The sequence below is a fragment of the Nicotiana tabacum genome, chromosome 7 (genome assembly GCF_000715075.1).
Source record: "Nicotiana tabacum cultivar K326 chromosome 7, ASM71507v2, whole genome shotgun sequence".
NCBI classification, from domain to species: domain Eukaryota; kingdom Viridiplantae; phylum Streptophyta; class Magnoliopsida; order Solanales; family Solanaceae; genus Nicotiana; species Nicotiana tabacum.
Window position 1 is genome coordinate 20,097,819 of NC_134086.1, and position 20,649 is coordinate 20,118,467.

Sequence of the window (20,649 nt, forward strand, 5' to 3'; positions counted from 1 at the left end):
CACTACATTAAGAAAATGAGCTCCAATTTCTGTTTTTATTTAAGCATTAGATCCATATCATAATTACAGAGCCATAGCAAAAAGAATCATCGAATTTGGACATCGTATGAGGATTTTATGGTCATTTTACCAAGAATTAGGTTGCTAGATTTTTCACATTAATTACAAAATTGCCACTGAGCTCGTATTTAAAAATCTACACTATTTTAAAATATTGAAAACAACATATATCCTTCTATATAAGGTCAAATGGAGTTATTCAAGAGCCTAACTTGACTAAAATTTCACAAAGAATCCATTGGAGGCATCAAACGGAGTTCGGGATCATTTGGCACGAGAAGCGAGGCCGAATAGCTGGCAAAAAAATATATAAAATAAGCGTTTGTTCATTTGGTCATATTGTGAGTTGGGGATCTCAGATTTGGGCGATTTTTACCATACGGATTGGGGTAAGTATTCTCTACTCGGTTTTGGTTATATTTCATGAATCCATCTTTGTTTTTGGCATTTGATTGATGATTTCAAAGTGAAGTTTGGGGGGTTTGCCTAAAGTTTCATATAGTGAATTTTAAGTTTTGAAAATCGATTCAGAGTCGAAATTGGATGAAATTAGTATGGTTGGACTCATAATTGAATGGTTTATCGGATTTTGTGAGTTTTGTCGGGTTTCGAGATGTTGGACCGGATTGGCCTTTTTGGCTGATTTTGGGCTTTTGATTAAACATTCGACCTTTTTCGATTGGGATTAGTTCTTTTAGTATTGTTTGATGTATTTGAGTTATTTTTGGTTAGTTTCGAGCTGTTCGGGGGACGGAACGTGCGAGATGGCATTTTTTGAGCATCGCTTGGCTTGCTCGGTGTTGGAATCGGCTTGTTCAAGATAAGTAACTCTTCTAAACTTAGTGCTGAGGGTATGAGACCCCAAATTATGTGTTGTGTAATTGGTATTGAGGTGATGCACATGCTAGGTGATGGGCCTGTGGGCGTGCACCCTATGACTTGTGACTCTGTTGTTTCCCTGTCATTGTTTGGTGGCCCTAGTTTGTTGGTATCTTTGTTTTCACCATGTGATTAATTAATTGAGCTTTCAATCGTGCTAGACGTATGTTTAGGCTTTATGTTGATATTGTTAGGACTCATAGCTGTCGTTTCTTGTCATCACCTTACTGATTTTACTGATATTTTTTACTCAATCATATTCATGCATTCATGTCATATCTCAGTCTCAGTTGTTATTTATTGATACATCATATCATTGTTGTCAGACTAGTTTCATGACATTGAGATCCCGAGAGATTGGAAAGATTGATGACTGAGTGAGACCGAGGGCCTGATTGTGAGGATATTGATGGAATCGAGTTGCATGTTGTAGCATATTTTCTTGATTTATGCAATGATTTGCTTGTTATAGCGCTTGGACTAATGGAGCCCCTCCGGAGTCTGCACACCCCCAGTGAGTGTAGGTACCTACTGAGTGTGAGTGCCTAGTGATTGGGAGGATTGAGTGATTTTGAGGATTGAGTGGCTGTGAGGACTGAATGACTGTAAGGACTGTGTTACTGTGAGGAGTGAGTGAATGGATACTCTGAGAGTATGCATATGGTTTTATAACTGCGTCGCATCGCATTTGACATGGACATGACATACAGACATAGCGATGCATTTTCTTCATGATGTACGGTATCACATCATTCATGACTAGTTTTACACACATTGATATATGGGAATAGAGAGGTATTTCTCACATGCTATTTGGAAAGAAAACGAAACATCATACTTACTGTTGAAAGGATTTTTGAGAAAAACTCATAGTTTTCAAACTTACTCGTATTTTCAACAATTCCGGTAATAGAGTTGGGTTTCGCTGATATACTTGAAAGGCAGAATTATTTTTGGAGACACTATGAAAAAGCTGAGCAGTTTATCTCTGAGTTACTTCATTATGTAATTGTCTTATGTTGTTATGAACTGATGTTGGCTATTGATGTTGGACCTGACCTTTGTTCAAGCTCGTCACTACTTTCAACCTGAGGTTAGTTTTGTTACTTTTTGAGTACATGGGGTCGGTTGTACTCGTACTACACTTCCTACACATTGCGTGCAGATTTCGGATGTTGTTGTTTATGTGTTCGATAGAAGCTGGATTGGAAGATGTACCTGCGTCCCGGTTGTAGCTATCTCTTGTTCATGGTAGCCTTAGATTATAAAACTCTTCTTATGTACTTTTCAAATAGAATGTGTATTTATTTCCTATCAGTCTTGTAATCTCAACTCTTAGAAGCTCATGATTTGTACTAGCAGTACTTGGGAAATGTATCAGTTTTAGAGAATTCCTTTATTTAATTATCTTGTTAATGTTATTGGAATTGGATAGTTATTTGTTGGCTTACCTAGCAGGTTGGGTTAGGGTCCATCACGACTAGTGGATTTTGGGTCGTGACAGATTGGTATCAGAGCTCTAGGTTCATAGGTTCTACAAGTCATGAGCAAGTGTCTAGTAGAGTCTAGCGGATCGGTATGATGACATCCATACCTATCTTCGAGAGGCTACAGTGCATTTAGGATATACTTCCCATCATTCTTTCCTTATCGTGCGACATTGATTCAGCTTGAAGCGTAATCCTTTGAATTCTTTCTACGCATTCATATGCGTACTTGAGTGCTCGGTATCAGTTATGCATCGACGACTTGTGATTCCCTGGATGAGGTGTGAGATGTAATTTCTGTTTGTTGATGATGGGCCAGTTTGGAGGACTTGAGGGTGGGTTTTGACTATAGCCTGAGCACTGAGGTATTGATTGTGTGAGCATGTGCTTTTGGATTTATATGTCTAGAAGTGTCCCTATTAGTAGAATTTGTGGCTGGATGGCTACGTGATGAGTATGATATGACTGCGAGATGTGTTTATATGATTTGAATGTTACAATAATGGGTTTGCTTGAGGTGTAGAAAGAACTATTTGGTGCTTGATTTCCATCTTGATTTGACGTATAGTCTCGAGTTATGGGTGTGTTGAAGGATCTTTTTCATGCTGTTTGTTGAGGAGTGGAGTAGATTTTCATGTCGTGATATGAGTTCGGACTCAGGAAGATTAAGTGGTTGTGTAATAGTTATGATTGTGGAAGGGTATAGAAAGATGTCGGATTGAGGCTAAGTAGGTGGGTTATCTCCTGCGGGATGTCCTGAGGTTGTGTGATCCCTATGTTATTTTGTTGAGAGTTCTCTTTTACCAGTGAATTATATGTAGTGCAATTTGAGTTTGGATCACTTGTGAAAATTTGCTTGACTGTTACGAGGATGAATACGAGATTTGGAAATGATTTGAGGTATTATATGGTTTGTGTTACATGAGCTTATGAAGGATTTAGTTGAATCATATTGTGATGTTGTATCACTATGAGGGTGGCTATTGTAAGTTATCAGATGATTTATTCATTGGCTTTGAGCCAAGTAGGGGAGTCTGCTATCGACGGGTTGATTACACGGTTATCTGTTGTATTGGTGTCCGTTTGAGGTAAACTGGTGAATCAGTTATGGCTTGCAGAGGTCGAGATCGGGGGTGACTCAAGTAAAGGAAATTTTGGATAAGGGTTGTATTATGCTTTATGGGTATATGAGAAACATTGGATGATTGAGTTGTTATTTGTAAAGGATGTAGCATGCATGGAGTAGGTATTCACTCAATTGCTTACAAGAGTGGATTACTTCCTTGGGTGTTGTTGTGCTAATAGGGCACAGGTCATTCGGTTCCTTTGATCAGTTTAATTGAAATCTGAGTAGAGTGGAAGACTCTCAAGAATGGTTCTAATGGATGCAAGATCTATATATGGCAATTGAGAATTTTGCGGATTCGTACATGGCTAAAATCAGAGGGTTACATTGGATGGTGTCGAGACTCGCAGTATTTCTATATCGTTGTGGATCCTACATTTCAATATCAGGAAGGTAAAATGAACAGTTTTAAACTCACAGAAGGTCTCTTTAGAGTGGGTATCGCGGTTGTGGTACTGTGGGGTGCTTAAGAGAGCATTTAATCACTTTTGAGCATTAGGGTAGTGTGATTTTATGCTTGGGTCTCGGGTAGTGAGACTTGGTTGAGGATTGTGGTATTATGGCGAGGAGAAGTGTCAATTTGAAGGCAATTCGGAAGGAAATCGAAGAGTTAGGACAGTTTGGTAATGGGTTGGATCAGCATGGTAACACATGCGATTGGCTCTTTTGGTCCTTATGATGTAGTGAGTTTCTACAGGTGTTTTGTGGCAATACTCTTGGGTTTTGACGACCTGCGTAGCTTGGTTGAGTTAGAGGGACTTAGTCCTAACGTTTTGGTTTTGTGCAATTAGAATTTGGAGAGTTCTTGATGGTTTCTACCACAGTTAGATATGTATTTTTTCTACTGGCATGGGGTGTCGCGCCCCCTTTTTCTTCGTAGAGTCCAGGTTTCGACATTTTTGGGACAACTCCTTTCCTTTTGGGAATTGGGTATGAGATTTGAAGAGTTGCCACCTGACAGATTAAGGTGAGTTAGGGCACCTAGAGCAAATAACTCGTGAACTAGTTTACATCACCAGAGATTGGGTAAGGGCTCGAAATTACCTTGAGGGAAAGGTGTTAGGAACCCCTCGAGATCCATAATGGTGGGTCCCGACCAAACTCAATTTAAGCGAATTAGTCTCATAAGTAGATAAACAAACAGATATTACTTTAAAAACAAGGAGTAAAAGGGGTCCTAGGTTTTTAGCCTATAGGATCACTTCTGTCCAATACTTAGTAATCGTCCCCAAATTGGGGTGCTACACATAGAATTAGCGCACAGGTCATCATTTCCTTTTACTACCCAATTACCCTCCCGTTTTTATTATTACCTAAGTATTCTAATAACATCCAGTATGCACCCTATGCGTGCACTACCCGTCCTTTACCTTTGGCCCTGGAGATGTTTAGGACCTCTATTTAAGGTGGTTCTAGACTCACCTATGTTGTTTAAAAGGAGAAAATTAAGAGATGAACAAAAGTCAAGTAGGATTGTCACATAAGGAGCAATTAAGTGGGCTCATATTAACCTCCACAAGTAGACAAATAAATGCATGCTATTCAAACAAACAATTTTGACTGATTTTAGGATCCTATATGCAGGATATCTAAATGAGCACAAACATAATATAAAGCAATTTTATTAAAGTGAGCAGACGAGTACCTATTAGTTGCCTACTGACTTTCATTTGTACTCTAAAACCGGGCATATGTCAAACAAACAGTCACATTTTTCGACCCAGAATTTAATTGACCTACAGGCTTGCCTAAGTGATAGTCGGGCAGAACCCTATAGACATGACATCTAAGCTCTACACCAATTGCTAATTTTATCTTTAAATCCTACAGGCATGCTTTCAAAGTGCTGAAAATGATTACAAACATTATTTCTCATGACACCTAAACACAGAAACTGATTTTTTACACTTACTTCCTATAGGCATGATGTCTAAGTGTCAAGACCTGATTTTATATGTATTTCATATAGCCATGATATCTAAGTGTTTAAACTATTTTTTACGCTTATTTCCTATAGGCATGATATTTAAGCGCAAAACTGATATTTTCCTATAAGTATGATAACTATGTGTAGAATTGATTATCTTATTTCCTATAAGCATGGTATCTAGATGAATTTAGCTCCTATAGGCAGGATCTCTATTACTCATGTGTAGGAAGAATTCTTTAAGCATATTGCCAGAAAAATTGTTATTCAAATAGACAAGATCCTATAGACATGGTTACTAATGAACAGTGAATTCAAAATGCGTGCAGATCCTATAAACATGATTTCTAATGTGCAGATGTGCAGCACAGAGTCAAATGATCATAAAATTCTATAGGCAGGATCTCTAAACATAATCCAATATCCACATAGTCCAATCTGCATAGTCAAGTCCTATAGGCAAGATCTCTACCCAATTTCAACAGAGATGTAAGAATAACCCCCCAGCTCTTACTAATAACCCTCAGTATCTATTTTTACAAAGATTATTATTATAGACCAGTATGAATAAATTACACAATGAAAGAACCATTATACTATAGGGAGCCTTGGCAGGCCCAACATCAATCCTGGAAACCAGGCCTTCAAACATAGCACCTCTTAGCATAGTGGTAGCCTATCCATAACTCATAAAACTGGTTCCTGGTGTGTCAAAGTTTCCAAGGGCATTAGGGACCCCAGGCAATGGTCACACCAGAATCAGATGTTCAACAAAATTCACAAAAAATTGGAAAACCAGCCCCAATGTGTTAGAATTCAGAGGATTCTCATGGACCCTAAGCAGTGCTGACACTGGGGGTGGCAGGACCCTAGACAACTAAGAGTAAGAGTTTGAAAACAGTATACAAGGGTAGGTGATAGTTTTATGAAAAACAATTTGTTTTTAGAAGTGCATAGGAACAAGTTGCAACAGAGTTGTACAAACAGAACACATACTCAGCACATGGTTCAGGCAGGTTATTTATTTAGACTGGATACTCATATTAGTGATCACAAAAGAAGAGCACTTGAATCAACAAACAGAATTAGCCACATATTAGTTACATGCTTGCAGTATCTAGCCATGTTCAGAACAAGGAACATACAACAGATTTGGACAGGGTTTCACATTATTGGAGATAACATAGTTTATTAATTATCATTAGGTGGAATCATATAGACATATATGGGACAGAAGCATTCTGAAGTTAAATGACCAATCAAACAGCCATACAGAATATGGTGAGGTATCACAAATTAAACATGCTAGTTCAAAAACAAGCAAACAATGATCATGGATCAAACAGAAACATGCTAAGGTAAACTAACTATAGTAGCACATAGAACAGGACAGGAATTAAGACATGCTAGTTAAGAGAGCAATAAATGGGAAAACATAAGGAAAACATAATCATGTCGAGGTCACTACATAGCACACAGAACACGGTAATAGAAATTGAAGCATACTAGTTAAGAGAGCAGTAGACAAGAAACATAAGGGCAAACAAAATCATATTGAAGTCGAACTACATAGCACATAGAAGATAACATGAAAATAGGAATGGAGACATACTAGTTAGGAAAGAAGTAAACAAGAAACAGAAGGGCAAACCGAATCATATTGAAGTCTAACTACATATCATATAGAAAAGAACATAATAACAAAAATGGAGGGATACCAGTTAAGGAGATAGCAAATAGGAAGGTGAAGATAAATGAAATCCAAGAGTCTAGCCTTGGCTTTCAGCCGGCTAGACAGTGCAACAAATCAAAGAAACTGAAATTGTGTTAGTGTGTATTAGTGTGTGCTTGTAAGTATAGATGTCTGAGTCTGAACGTGTGTGTTCATGTGTTTTCAAAAATCAGAATGGTGAGGTTATATAGCATTCAGCAGAGTGGAAAATAAGGTAAAAGAAATTAAGAGTTCACAAATAAGGTAGGCAAACTATTCAACCAGTTAATTAAGGCTAAACTCAAACAATTAACATGATAGGATCCGGAGAGACCCCTTAAATTAGGAAAAATCTCATGTGAAATCAATTAGCAGACAGAATTGAGGTTTAATATGGTAAGAAATAAGTCAGAGACCATTTATAGGATAGTTAGAACGAATCAAACCTAGAAATCAAGCCAGTAGCATAATTAAGGAAGGCAGTACCAATTATAAATCACATATAAGAAAAAAATAAATAAAATTCTCATAAAGATACCAATTTTAAAAAGAAAAATATAATTTCATACCCTAGTTAAGCAAGTAAACCAATTAATCCATTTATTTAATAGAGCCAAAATAAACTGGCAAGATCAATGAGGTAAATAATTGAATAGCGGAAAACTTTAAGCATATATAAGCATAGAGATGAAACATCAAGCAAAGACACTAGTCCAACAGTAGAGAAGAAAGGATGGAGTTGAGCCTTTAGGCATTTTAAAGCATGTGCAGAAACTTAAAAAGTTGAAACCCTAGTTTGTTTTGGGGAAAATGAAAATCGGCCTACAATAATAAGAAAAACAACAGAATACTAAAAGAAAAGTAACAAACAAACTCAAACCATTCCAGATCTAAGGAGATCTGAACGATTTAACCAGAAATAGTTAGGTTAGGTAAAAAATAAATAGAGGTGAGAAAAATCTAGTTTGAGCTAGAGATTTGAAGCCATGAACACGAAGATATCAGCACTCACAAACATAGAGATGAACATAAGCAGGTTCATCGAGAAAAAATGAAGAGTTGAAGCTAGGTCTGTGTTGAATCTCTTCGAGATCCCATCAAACGACAAGGAAATCGAATAGCCAGTAGAGATAAGAGGCTGGATAAAGCCTAAGATCGAAGAGAAACCCCATAGATCGAAGGGTTTCAGGTGACGAAGGCTAGGGTTTGAGGAGGGTTTGAGAGAGAAAAGAGGAGGAGGGATTCAAGGGCGGCGGATCTTGTAAAATGGGGTAGGGTTTGGGGGTTTGGTATATTAAAAAAGGAAAGAATGTCTTGGACCGTTGATCTCCTGATATCAACAGCCAGGATCGAATCTGGGTTGGGCAAGTTTAAATTGGGTTATGTGTATTGGGTTAGTTTAATTGGGATAGAGTAGTTTTGGGCTAGGTTCGAATTTAAACAAAATTAAAGAGGCAATTTGTTAATACCCAATTAATTGATAAAATAATTTGTAAGAATAGTTAATTAAATGATAAAAATTATTTTTATGCATAAAATAATTTAAAATAATTACTTAATATTACAAAAATATAAAAGATTATTTTCTTGTGAAATATGGTAATTATGCACACATGGGCCATTATTGCAAAGTTATTGCAATTATAACCCCTAATATGTAAATGTGGCTATTTATGAAATAAATAGAGCTCAGTATAAATATAAAATAATAAAATTAAAATATAAAATTATCATAAAACCATTTGTGGTGCAATTAGTAATTATTTGGATAATAAAATGCTAGAATAAATTAATTAAAAGCCTTTTAAAATTACAGAAAATTATGAAAAAATGTCGGTTGATTCTCATGTACTATTTTAAAGTATATATGCATTTTAAAATATATGAGAAAAAGTTGGGTATCAACAACTGCCCCTCTTTACCCGGGAAAGATGAAAGAGTTTTTGGGTAAAGAAATGATGACCGATTTTGACCAACTGGGATGTTTTGAAAAAATAGAGGTTGCATCCTGGTCTTTGAGCTGCCTACATATCCCTGGCTTTACCGGAATCAGGCCATATGTAGTTCTGGACCCAATGGTGAATGAAGCCGATGGAATTGTTATAGAAGTGGTAGTATGTTTCGGAAAGGTTCCTTTTTGGGGAAGATAGTATCAGATGGGTTTATGCTGAGTTATGAATATGAGTCAGAAGTGTAACAGATGTATCATAGGGAGATATTTGAACGGTCACAGACTAAAGGCGGGTGATTTATGGGAATCGGTTCAATGACAGAGTGTAAGTGGCACGAGCGGAAACCAGAGCGAAGGTTTCTCCTGTTTGAAGAATGGTTACCTCCTGGATTTCCTACAAAACTTAAAACATGATGCATGGAAGTATATTGATTATTGTGAGAATTTAAACATGACGCAAATTCCCTTTGGACCATGAAGGTTGTCTTCGGACAGTGAAGATGACGTCCTTAGACCATTATGTCCCGGACCACAAATCATGATATAAGAGATTCACAGGACATGAAATGATGTCCTTGGTCCATGAAAATGGTGCCTCTGAACCATGACACCTTTGAATAATGATGTATAGTATTGAGAGGTCCTTAGGCCATGACATGGTGTCTTTAGGCTATGAGGATGATGCCTTTGGACTATGACGCCTTTGGACAAGTTGGCTATACATCAGCCCATGAAGTGCCAAGAAATGATACCAAAGGTAATAACAAGGAAATGCTTAACCTTGCGCAGAGTTTGGGGGGAAGAGCTTAGCCCTGAGAGAAGAAGATAATGCAAAGTTTAGAATAAAGCAACACTTATGCAAAGGATGCAAGATTTGATACAGGGCTTAGTCTCATAAGAAGACAATGCTTAGCCTTATGCAAATAGGGAGGCAGGGCTTAGCCTCATGCGAGATCTGAGACAGGGCTTAGTCTCATACGGAGAGAGGGCAGTGCTTAGCCTTATGCAAATAGGGAGGCAGGGCTTAGCCTCATGCAAGATTTGAGATAGGCCTTAGTTTCATGCAGGGAGAAGGCAGTGATTAGCCTTATGCAAATAAGGAGGCAGGGCTTAGCCTCAAGCCAGATTAGAGATAGGGCTTAGTCTCATGCAAAGAGAAGGTAGTGCTTAGCCTTATGCAAATAGGGAGACAGGGCTTAGCCTTATGCAAGACTTGAGACAGGTCTTAGTCTCATGCAAAGAGAAGGCAGTACTTAGCCTTATAAAAATAGGGAGGCAGGGCTTAGCCTCATGCAAGATGTAAGATAGGGCTTAGTCTCATGCAAAGAGAAAGCAACGCTTAGCCTTATGTAGGTATAGAGGTAGGGCTTAGCCTCATGCAATATTTGAGACAGGGATTAGTCTCATGCAGAGAGAAGGCAATACTTAGCCTTATGCAAATAGGGAGCCAGGGCTTAGCCTCGTGCATGATTTGAGACAAGTCTTAGTCTCATGCAAAGAGAAGGCAATATTTAGCCTTATGCAGGTATGGATGTAGGGCTTAGCCTCATGTAAGATTTGAGATAGGGCTTAGTCTCATGCAGGAAGAAGGGAATGCTTAGCCTTATGCAGTGAACAAGTAGCAAATAGGAGTGAATATTTTTAGCTGGAGATATATTTGCGTCTGGTGGCCTGATTGTTATGAGTTTAATGACTTTGATATGTGTATATTTGCTAATACTCCTGTTATGTTCACTGTGACTGCATCCAAAGAAAAATCGTGAGTTTTGTAAGGGGAAGTTAGTACGTGCCTTTGTCTGCTTGCTTTTCTTTGATTTGCTCTGGAGGCCCTGTTTGAGTCGTCCTGGGTAACACCTGGCTGCCATAGAAATAAAGTTTTCGGAAAATATGCACTTTTTTTATGAAATAGAGTTATTTTAGAAACATAATGATATATAATATCAAGTAAATTAGATAAACTAATGACTGTAACGCTTATAAAGACATTGCAACATCCTTGCATTACAATTTTGAGGGTCCTCCTCAAAATTATGCCCTAGTTTGATCCTTTGGTCATTCTGTGTGTAACGAAGTTTGTTGGATCTGCTCTGGAATTTTGAGCATCCTTCTCAAAATTCTATCCCTGTTACTTAATCGATTTCTGACTTTCTGGCATATAACATCGTCGGCTCGACTTGCTCCGGAATTTTGAGGGTCCTCCTCAAAATTCTGCCCTAGTTTTTGGTTCTGAGGGAAATGAAGATTTTATTAAGCTATGATCGAACCCAGAGGGCTGCCTACATATCCCCTCTTAAACGGGAATCAGGTCAAGCTTAGTTTAGTTACATCAGATGAATGAATGCAAACAATCTAAGCATAGTATCTCTTGACTACATCTGAATTAATAGGTTTTGGCCAAACTTCTCTGTCCATTTCTACGAGTATGAGTTCCCCTCCTGTTAGCACCCGGTGAACCATGTAAGGACCTTTCCAGTTGGGTGAAAATTTCCATTTGGCTTCATCCTGATGCGGGAAGTTCTGCTTTAGCACCAACTGCCCCAGTGTGAATTGTCTTGGTTTGACCCTTTTGTTGAAAGATTTGGATATTATATTTTGATAAAGCTAACCGTGACATACTGCATTCATTCTTTATCCATCTATGAGGGCTAGTTACTCATTGCGGCATCTTATCTATTCTTCATCACTGAGTTTGGATTCCTGTATGATCCTTAAAGAAGGAATTTCTACCTCGGCTGGAATGACAAAATCGATACCATAGACTAGTAAATAAGGGGGGGTCACCCCAGTTGATATGCGGACCGTAATGCGGTACACCAATAGGGCAAAGGGTAACTTCTCGTGCCATTTTTTGTGATTTTCTACCATCTTCCTTTGTATCTTCTTGATTTTCTTGTTGCCAGCTTCCACATCTCCATTCATTTGAGGCATGTATGCTATAGAGTTTTTGTGCTTGATTTTGAAAGGTTCACACATGGCTTTCATCAAATCACTATTGAGATTGGCGGCATTATCAGTGATAATAGACTCGGGAACCCCGAATTGGCAAACAATATGATCCTTGACAAAATCTGCAACGACTTTCTTGGTTATAGCTTTGTAGGATGCAGCCTCTACCCATTTTGTGAAGTAATCGATAGCCACTTAAATGAACCGGTGCCCGTTAGAAGGGGGGCTCAATTGGACCAATGGCGTCCAATTCCTAGGCAGCAAAAGGCCAAGGTGCACTTGTTGTGTTGAGCTCATTAGGTGGTACCCTTATCAAGTCTGCATGTACCTGGCAATGGTGGCATTTCTAGACGTACCGGATACAATCCATTTCCATGGTCATAAAAAAATATCCAGTTCTGAGTTTCTTCTTGGCTAGAATAAAACCGTTCATATGTGGTCCGCAAGTTCCGGCATGTATCTCCTCAAGAAATCTGGAAGCCTCCTTTGTGTCAACACACCTTAACAACCCCAGATCAAGAGTTCTTCTATACAGGGTCCCTCTGCTTTGGATGAAATTATTGGACAACCTCCGCAATGTGCATTTCTGAGTATGGTTTGCCTGTGCTAGATATTCTCCTTTCACCAAATATTCTTTGATGTCGTAGAACCAAGGTTTTCCATCCATTTCTTCTTCAACATGAGCACAGTAAGTTGGTTGATTATGGATCCTTACCAGGATGGGATTGATGAAATTCTTATCCGGATGTTGTATCATTGATGACAAGGTAGACAGTGCATCTGCGAACTCATTTTGAATTCTGGGCACATGTTTGAATTCTATCTTTGTGAATCTCTTAATCAATTCCCGCACATGATACAAGTATGGTAGTATCTTGGTGTTCTTCGTAGCCCATTCTCCTTGAACTTGATGTACCAGAAGATCCAAATCGCCAATTACCAGCAACTCTTGTATATTTATATCGATGGCCAAATTGAGCCCCATAATGCAAGCCTCATATTCTGCCATATTTTTGGTGCACAGAAACCTAAGCTTTATGGATACCGAGTAATGTTGGCCTGTTTCTGATACCAAAACTGCTCCAATGCCCACTCTTTTGAAGTTTGCAGCCCCATCAAAGAACATTCTCCAACCGTCGTAGGCTTCAGCAATGTTCTCTCATACGAATGACACTTCTTAATTGGGAAAATACGTTTTTAATGGTCTGTATTCTCCTCCCACAGGATTTTCAGCAAGATGGTCTGCCAATGCTTGTCCGTTGACCGCCTTCTGAGTTACATAGATGATATCGAACTCATTTAACAATATCTGCCACTTGGCTAACTTTCCGGTTGGCATGGGCTTCTAAAAGATGTATTTCGGAGGGTCCATCTTGGATATGAGGTATGTGGTATAAGCACATAAGTAATGCCTAAATTTCTAAGTTGTCCAAGTCAAACCATAGCAAGTGTGTTCCAGCAAAGAATATCGTGCTTCGTAAGGTGTGAACTTCTTGCTCAAGTAGTATATGGCTTGCTCTTTTCTTCCTGTTTCATCATGTTGTCCCAAAATACATCTGAAAGCTCCATCTAATACGAACAGATAGAGTAGCAAAGGTCTCCCAAGTTCTGGTGGGACTAGGACTGGTGGTGTAGACAAGTAGTCCTTGACTTTGTCAAAAGCATTCTGACAATCCTCGGTCCAACTGGTTTCAGCATCCTTCCGCAACATTTTGAAGATGGATTCACATATTACTGTGGACTGTGCTATGAAGCGGCCGATGTAGTTGAGGCATCCTAGGAAGCTCATCATGTCCTTTTTTCTCTTTGTGGTGGTAATTCTTGGATAGCCTTAACTTTGGACGGGTCCAACTCGATTCATCGGCGGCTAACAATTATTCCCAACAACTTTCTTGCAGGAACCCCAAACGCACATTTTGCAGGGTTCAACTTTAGATTGTACCTCCTTAGCCTGTCAAAAAATTTTCTCAAGTCTGCTATGTGATCTGCAGCCTTCATGGATTTGATGATGACATCGTCAATCTACACCTCTATTTCCGTTTGTATCATATCATGGAAGATGGTTGTCATGGCTCTCATGGAAGTAGCCCCAACATTCTTTAGACCGAATGACACCATCTTGTAGCAATACACTCCCCCATGGTGTAATGAAAGTTGTTTTTTCTGCATCTTCTACATCTATCCAGATCTGTTGATAACCGGCGAAGCAATCTACAAAGGAATGGAGTTTATGCTTGGCGCAATTGTCGATCAGGATGTGTATATTTGGCAGTGGGAAATCGTCCTTGGGACTTGCTCTATTTAAATCCTGATAGTCAACACATACCCTGACTTTCCCATCTTTCTTCGGAATTGGTACACTGTTGGCTAACCAGGTTGGGTACTCAACTAAAGACTTTGGCTTTTATTTGCTTAGTTACTTGCTTCTTGATTTTCAGGCTCATATCTGGTTTGAACTTTCTGAGTTTCTGTTTCACCGGAGGACACATTAGATTGATAGCAACTTATGAGACACTATGGATGTGCTCAGATCGATCATGTCATTATATGACCATGCAAAGATATCCTCATATTCCTTCAGGAAACAAATGTAATATTCCTTCTCTGACTGTGATAAGTGAATGCTTATGCGAGTCTCCTTGACGGTTTCAGTGTCTCCCAAATTGATTGCTTCGGTTTTGTGCAGGTTGGACTTAGGTTTGTTCTCAAAGTTCTCAACTTCTCTGAGAACTTCCTCAGGTATTTCATCTTCTTCTTCTGAGTCACTGTCCGTATATTGCATTGTGTCATTACATGTTACAGTCATCGCTTCATCAGAAAAAGTAATAATAATGTTGTAGAAAAAAAGTATGAAAGATAATAATGAATACTAAATAGTAGTGCATTAATTAAATTTGAAAATATCCAAAATAGGTACGGCTCGATGACTCGAGCATTTATTTCGAAACAAAATTCATCTTTAAAAAAAATTACTGAAAATATCTCAAATGCCTAGCATGGCTATAAAAACAAATCAGTCTAATTGCCAAGCTACCCAAGAACTCGGCGGGGTCGGGATGGTGTGGCAGTCCAATTCTTGAGAATGACTCCCTTCTCCATGGTCTGAATGGTGAGGCCTTCTTCCTCCTCCTCCTCAATTATTACATTGCAATCCATATTCTCGTCGTCCAGGAACAAGTTTCTCAACCCAGCCAAAGCTTCTTCCTCTGCAAATCCCCATATTTTATTGGCTTGGTAAAAAGTCTGACTTAGGTGTGGTACCGTTTGCTCGAGAGGGCAATAAGGACCACGCCATGGAGGTGACCAATTATCATATTCTTGCCAAGTGTATGGATATCCCAGCCCATAAGTTGTGCTGTGACGTTTCAACTATATCGGTTTGGTAATGCCCTGGAGTTCCTTCCCAAGCCCTTTGCCGAGTTCATACCCAGACCATGTCAGTATGCTTTCAATTTTGTTACTCCACCACTTGTCCTTCTTAACTACGTTGACATGTTCAATGTGGTGATAGGTTTCTCCACCCAGCCTTCTTCTATTCTCGATAACCGGGATAGTTTTGCTGGTGTAAATGGGGTTACTTCCATCTCTGTGAATGATTACTTCCTGATGGTTCCATTCGGACTTTACGGCCTGGTGTAGCGTGGAAGCCACGGCCCCAACGGCATGTATTCAAGGTCGACCCAATAGAAGATTGTATGTAGCTGATATGTCTAGTACTTGGAACTCAACATCAAACCAAGTTGGTCCCATCTGCAGACAAAGTTTAATCTCCCCAATCGTGGCCCTTTGAGACCCATCAAATGCTTTCACGTTCATACTTCCTGCCCGTATCTCATGGAAACTTTTGCCCAACCTTTTTAGAGTAGTCAATGGACAAATGTTGAGGCTTGAACCCCATATATTAGGACCATGGTAATGAATTTTCCTTCAAACTGTAACATTATCTGCAGTGACCTATTGTGACTTAACCCTTCAGGCGGTAGTTCATCCTCGTGGAAGGTGATCTTGTGACTCTCCAGTACTTACCTTACCATGTTAGCCATCTTTCCACCGGTGATAATGTTGGGCACATAAGCTTCATTCAACACCTTCATCAGAGCATTCTTATGCGCCTCTGAATTTTGCAATAATGACCGGATGAATATCGGGGCAGGGATCTTGTTTAAATTATTGACGACAGAGTATTCCTTCGCCTGTACTTTCCTCTAAAGATCATCCAGTCCAGTTTCAATGATAGGTTGTTTGGTAGCAGCCTTCTTGCTTGATCCTCCCAAATTTTTGGGTGTATAGATCCTCCCAGTTTTGGTCACCCTATGCGGCACCAGATTCTTCCATCTTTGTTTTTCCCTTTCGCCTAGTTTCGGCAACGTAATCCCATGATATACTGTTGGACTTGACAGGAGGCGTGGTTGCTACTGTCACTGTGAAAGGTGTGGCCACTTCTACCTCAAATGGAAGAGGTGTTGATGTAGGTCACGTTACTTCTACCTCAAATGGAATCGATGCGGTTACCTCAACCTCAACTAGCAGTTGTTCCCGGACCACAAAAGGATTGAGCATGACTGTGGGCTTTTTAGGATCGTTGCCCTCTTTGATAAGTCTAATTGATCACTCGGGATCCCACTCCTCATCAGTTTCTATCACATTGATCCCTTTGCCTCTATGATCTAGAAGATGATTGTTATGGACGTTGGGTGCAACTTTCTTCGCATGTATGGCCTTGTTAGTAATCAATCTCTGAATCTTATCCTTCAATGTCCAGCACTCTTCAATGGTGTGCCCTTTCATACTGGAATGATATGCACAGGTTTTATTTGGGTTGACCCATTGAGACGAATTCTCCATTGCCACAGCGGGAATAAGGGTGATATAACCAGCAGCCTTCAACCATTCGTGCAGCTAGTCGATGGGTTCAGTAGTGGCGGTGTATTATCTAGGTGGTTTGCGATCAAAATTAGGTCAGATTTCTGGTAATTTGGATGAGTTGGAGGGGAATGATAGTAGGCTGGCTGGGTGTTATAAGTGTGATAGGCAGTTGCGGGTTGAGAGTATCTGAGAGGTGAGGGTTGGTATGTACGTGGAGGTGTTTGGTATGTGAGTGGAGATTTTGGGCCTTGGGCCACTATTACTGCCCCTACTTCCTTCTTTTTTGACATGCCACCTGATTGCAATGCTTTGTTCGTGGCCTGCAGTGCCTCAAAATTTGCCACCATCCCGCTTTTAATGCCATCTTCAATCCTTTCTTCGAGTTTGATGATATCAAAGAACGTATGATTCTCAATAACTACTAGCCTTTCATAATATTGTGGGTCATGTGCCCTGAGAAAGAACTTGTTCATCTATTCCTCGTCTAATGCTGGTCTGACCTTGGCTGCTTCTGACCTCCACCAAGTAGCATAATCACGGAAAGTCTTAGTTGGCTTTTTCTTTAGGTTCTAGATATAGAAGACGTCTAGTGCATTCTCCGTATTAAACCTAAACCGGTCCATAAAATATGATGTCATGCTCACCCAATTGGCCCATTTCTTAGGATTCTGGCTTATGTACCAGGATAGAGAATCTCTGGTAAGACTTCTCATGAATAGATTCATTCGAATCCTTTCATTTTTTCCGACCCACACGCGTTTGTCACAATAGGTTCTCAAATGAACCTTGGGATCACCCATTCCATCAAACACTCCGGCAGTTCCACATCTGATTTTATGCATAAATCCTCGTAGTTCAGACCTTCTATCCATATACCTCCTTCAACACACTGAATGCGACTTGTCAACTTCTTGAGCTCCTTGGCCATGTTCTTGATGAGCAGGTCCTTCTCAGCGGATTCTGGGGTATAGGAGATTGGTTGAGTGGAGTAAGGCAGGGTTTCCATGTATATGAGGTCGTTTTGGTGAGTGCTAGGGATTTGGGTGTAGTGGTGGTTGTTGGTCGAGTTTTAAGGATCGGGAATAGGTTGTGATGTATTCTGGGAAGTGTGATAGGTAGTGGTTTATGGGTACTAGGTTGGTTGATGATGGTGTTGTGGAGGGGTTGGTACCGATAGAGGATTGGGATTTTGAGGTGGTGTGGTGTATTGATGGGGTGCGAGAGGATTTTGTGGACATTGGTTTGGCATATTTTGAGGAGGTGATGGGTTTTGAACATTTTGTTGGTTAACGTCTGGGACGTTCAGAGTGAGGGAGAGGTTTGCCAAGTTGCGTACATGCTCAAGTTCTCCTTGTAACTCAAGTATTTTCTACTCCAATCGCAGGACCAATCATTCTAGGCTGGAGTACTCCGACCGTCTGAAGTTTTAATATTCTCAGCATTTTCTTTTCATATACCACTCAGATTATCCATCTTAGTTTTTCCTCTACTTTTCGGATTACTTGGAGGAGGAGGAGGAGGGCCTCTAGATCTGATGTGATATGCTGATGATGCCAGTATGTGTGAACCAACCTTAGGGGATGGAAATAATAAAAATAAAGAAAAATAAAAGGTAAACAAGACAGTAATTATTCTAAAAATGTTTGCAGTGTTAAAACACATATTGCAGGAATGTAAATCCACGTCCTAATTTGGGAGCCTCGTTATGCCCGAGGTAGGCCTAGCGACAAATAGATTTGGAGAATTTTAGTGCCAATAATCGCCTCATTTCATTAATGTAAAAAATAGATGAATCTAAAATTACACTAAATAAGATAAGTTACAAATGGCATTTGGCCTTATTACATTTGAAAAAGCAAATAAACCTAATCTACTTGGTCTAGAACAACGTTCTCTAGGCTGGATGTTTTTGGCTTCGTCGATCAAATTCCCCAGTTCGCACATGTTCAGTAGTAGGTATGCCCTTGCTAAATGTCCTCCTTCGCTTCCTTCAGTATTCTGGCAATCGATGACTCTCTTCCTCATTTTCCCTCCAATTCCATCAGATTGTACTCCAGATATTCCAACCTTTCGCTTGATTTGACAGCCCTCTCCCTCCATTCATTAATTAGTTCCATATCGGTCTTGTGTCGCTCCATGTGCTCGGCCTCGGACTTGTGAACTCTCTTGCGTAGTTTGTTGTACTTCGCTTGTGCTTCGGCAACTTCATATATGACCCTATTTCCTGGACCAACCCTTGGCTCGAATATTCCTGCTATGTTATCCTCTAACCATGATGGGTAAAAGTACACATGACCGGCATGATATCGATCTGGATCGATGGTATCTTTTTCCATGATAATTTTCAAATGCCACATGTGTTGAGCTTCACATTTGTATGGGACGTCGTCATCTTGAAAATCTGCCCTGTAGTGACTCATTTTAGCAACTCGCAGTATGACTTGCTTCCCGCCTGCCTGTATCATAACCCTGATGGGAGTATACAGGTATATGCACCTTAACCTGATCAGTACCAAGTGTGCAACATCCCTAGATCTGATAATGAACTCGTCGGCAGGGAACCATTCGAACATCCATTTATCCTGATCCTCGATCAAATTGCTGAAAAATTGCGCCCATCCTATAGCATTTTCAGGTAAAGTAAACTTGTCTACGATATAAGTCATTCTCTTAGGATGATGGAAAGCTATGTGGCCATTCCACGGCCTTTGCGGAAGCTCTTGATGATATTGACCTTTTTGGAGATGCTCTAACAACCAAACTTGTAGCAGCAAATTACAACCTTCAAAATATTTGTACCCCTTTTGAGAGCTCTCTATGGCCCGGTATATGTCTGCTATGATCATAGGGACAATGGTATATGTCTTCCCCTCGATCCCATCCATCAAGGTTTTGGCTACCATGGCCATTCTGGCATGGATTCTATCCCCTCATATCGGGAACACTAACATAACCAAGAAACAGACGATGAACATAAAAATCCTGCTGTGAATCCAACCCAAGGAAGTTATGGAGAATTCGTCATCAAAAATATGATAAGATCTGTTGTGACCATATCGTTCATAAAGGAAGTCGAAGGGTATGTAGGAATTCTTCAGGCACTCCAAGTCATCATTCTTCTTTAATCACATCATATTCAGAAACCCCTAGTGGAGTGATTTTCTGGCACCAATAAACTAGGACTATCCTAAGGTAACCCAGCGAATCCCCCTATTTTTTCAAGTGAGGTGTCATTTCTATATTTCCAAAGCGAAACACTGCTCTTTATTTGTCCCAAAACATTGTGCAGCTTCAATTAACATATTATTCGGCTGGAGGTCCAATAAAGAAGGCAAATTTCCCAAGACCCTATTCACATGATTCTTATCACTTGATGGAAGATCCTCCCACCAATCTAGCAATAGTGGTAGTATGTCACGGACCATGCCGAACCTGGGGACTTCGTGCCTTATTTTCTGCAAAACAAATATGGTTAGGCCCTTTCCACCTCCAGATCCGACTATTCATACAACAATGATTAGCATAATGGCACTTATTTCTCCAAAATTAATGCACACAATCGTGGTTGTGTCCGTTGGGATTATGGAAAACCCAACGGACTTTTTGACAAGGCTTGTCTTGAGAGGTTATTATGTGGACAACATATTAACCCGGCTAGGTTTGACCATGATGCATGTACAGTTAATCAGAGTAAGG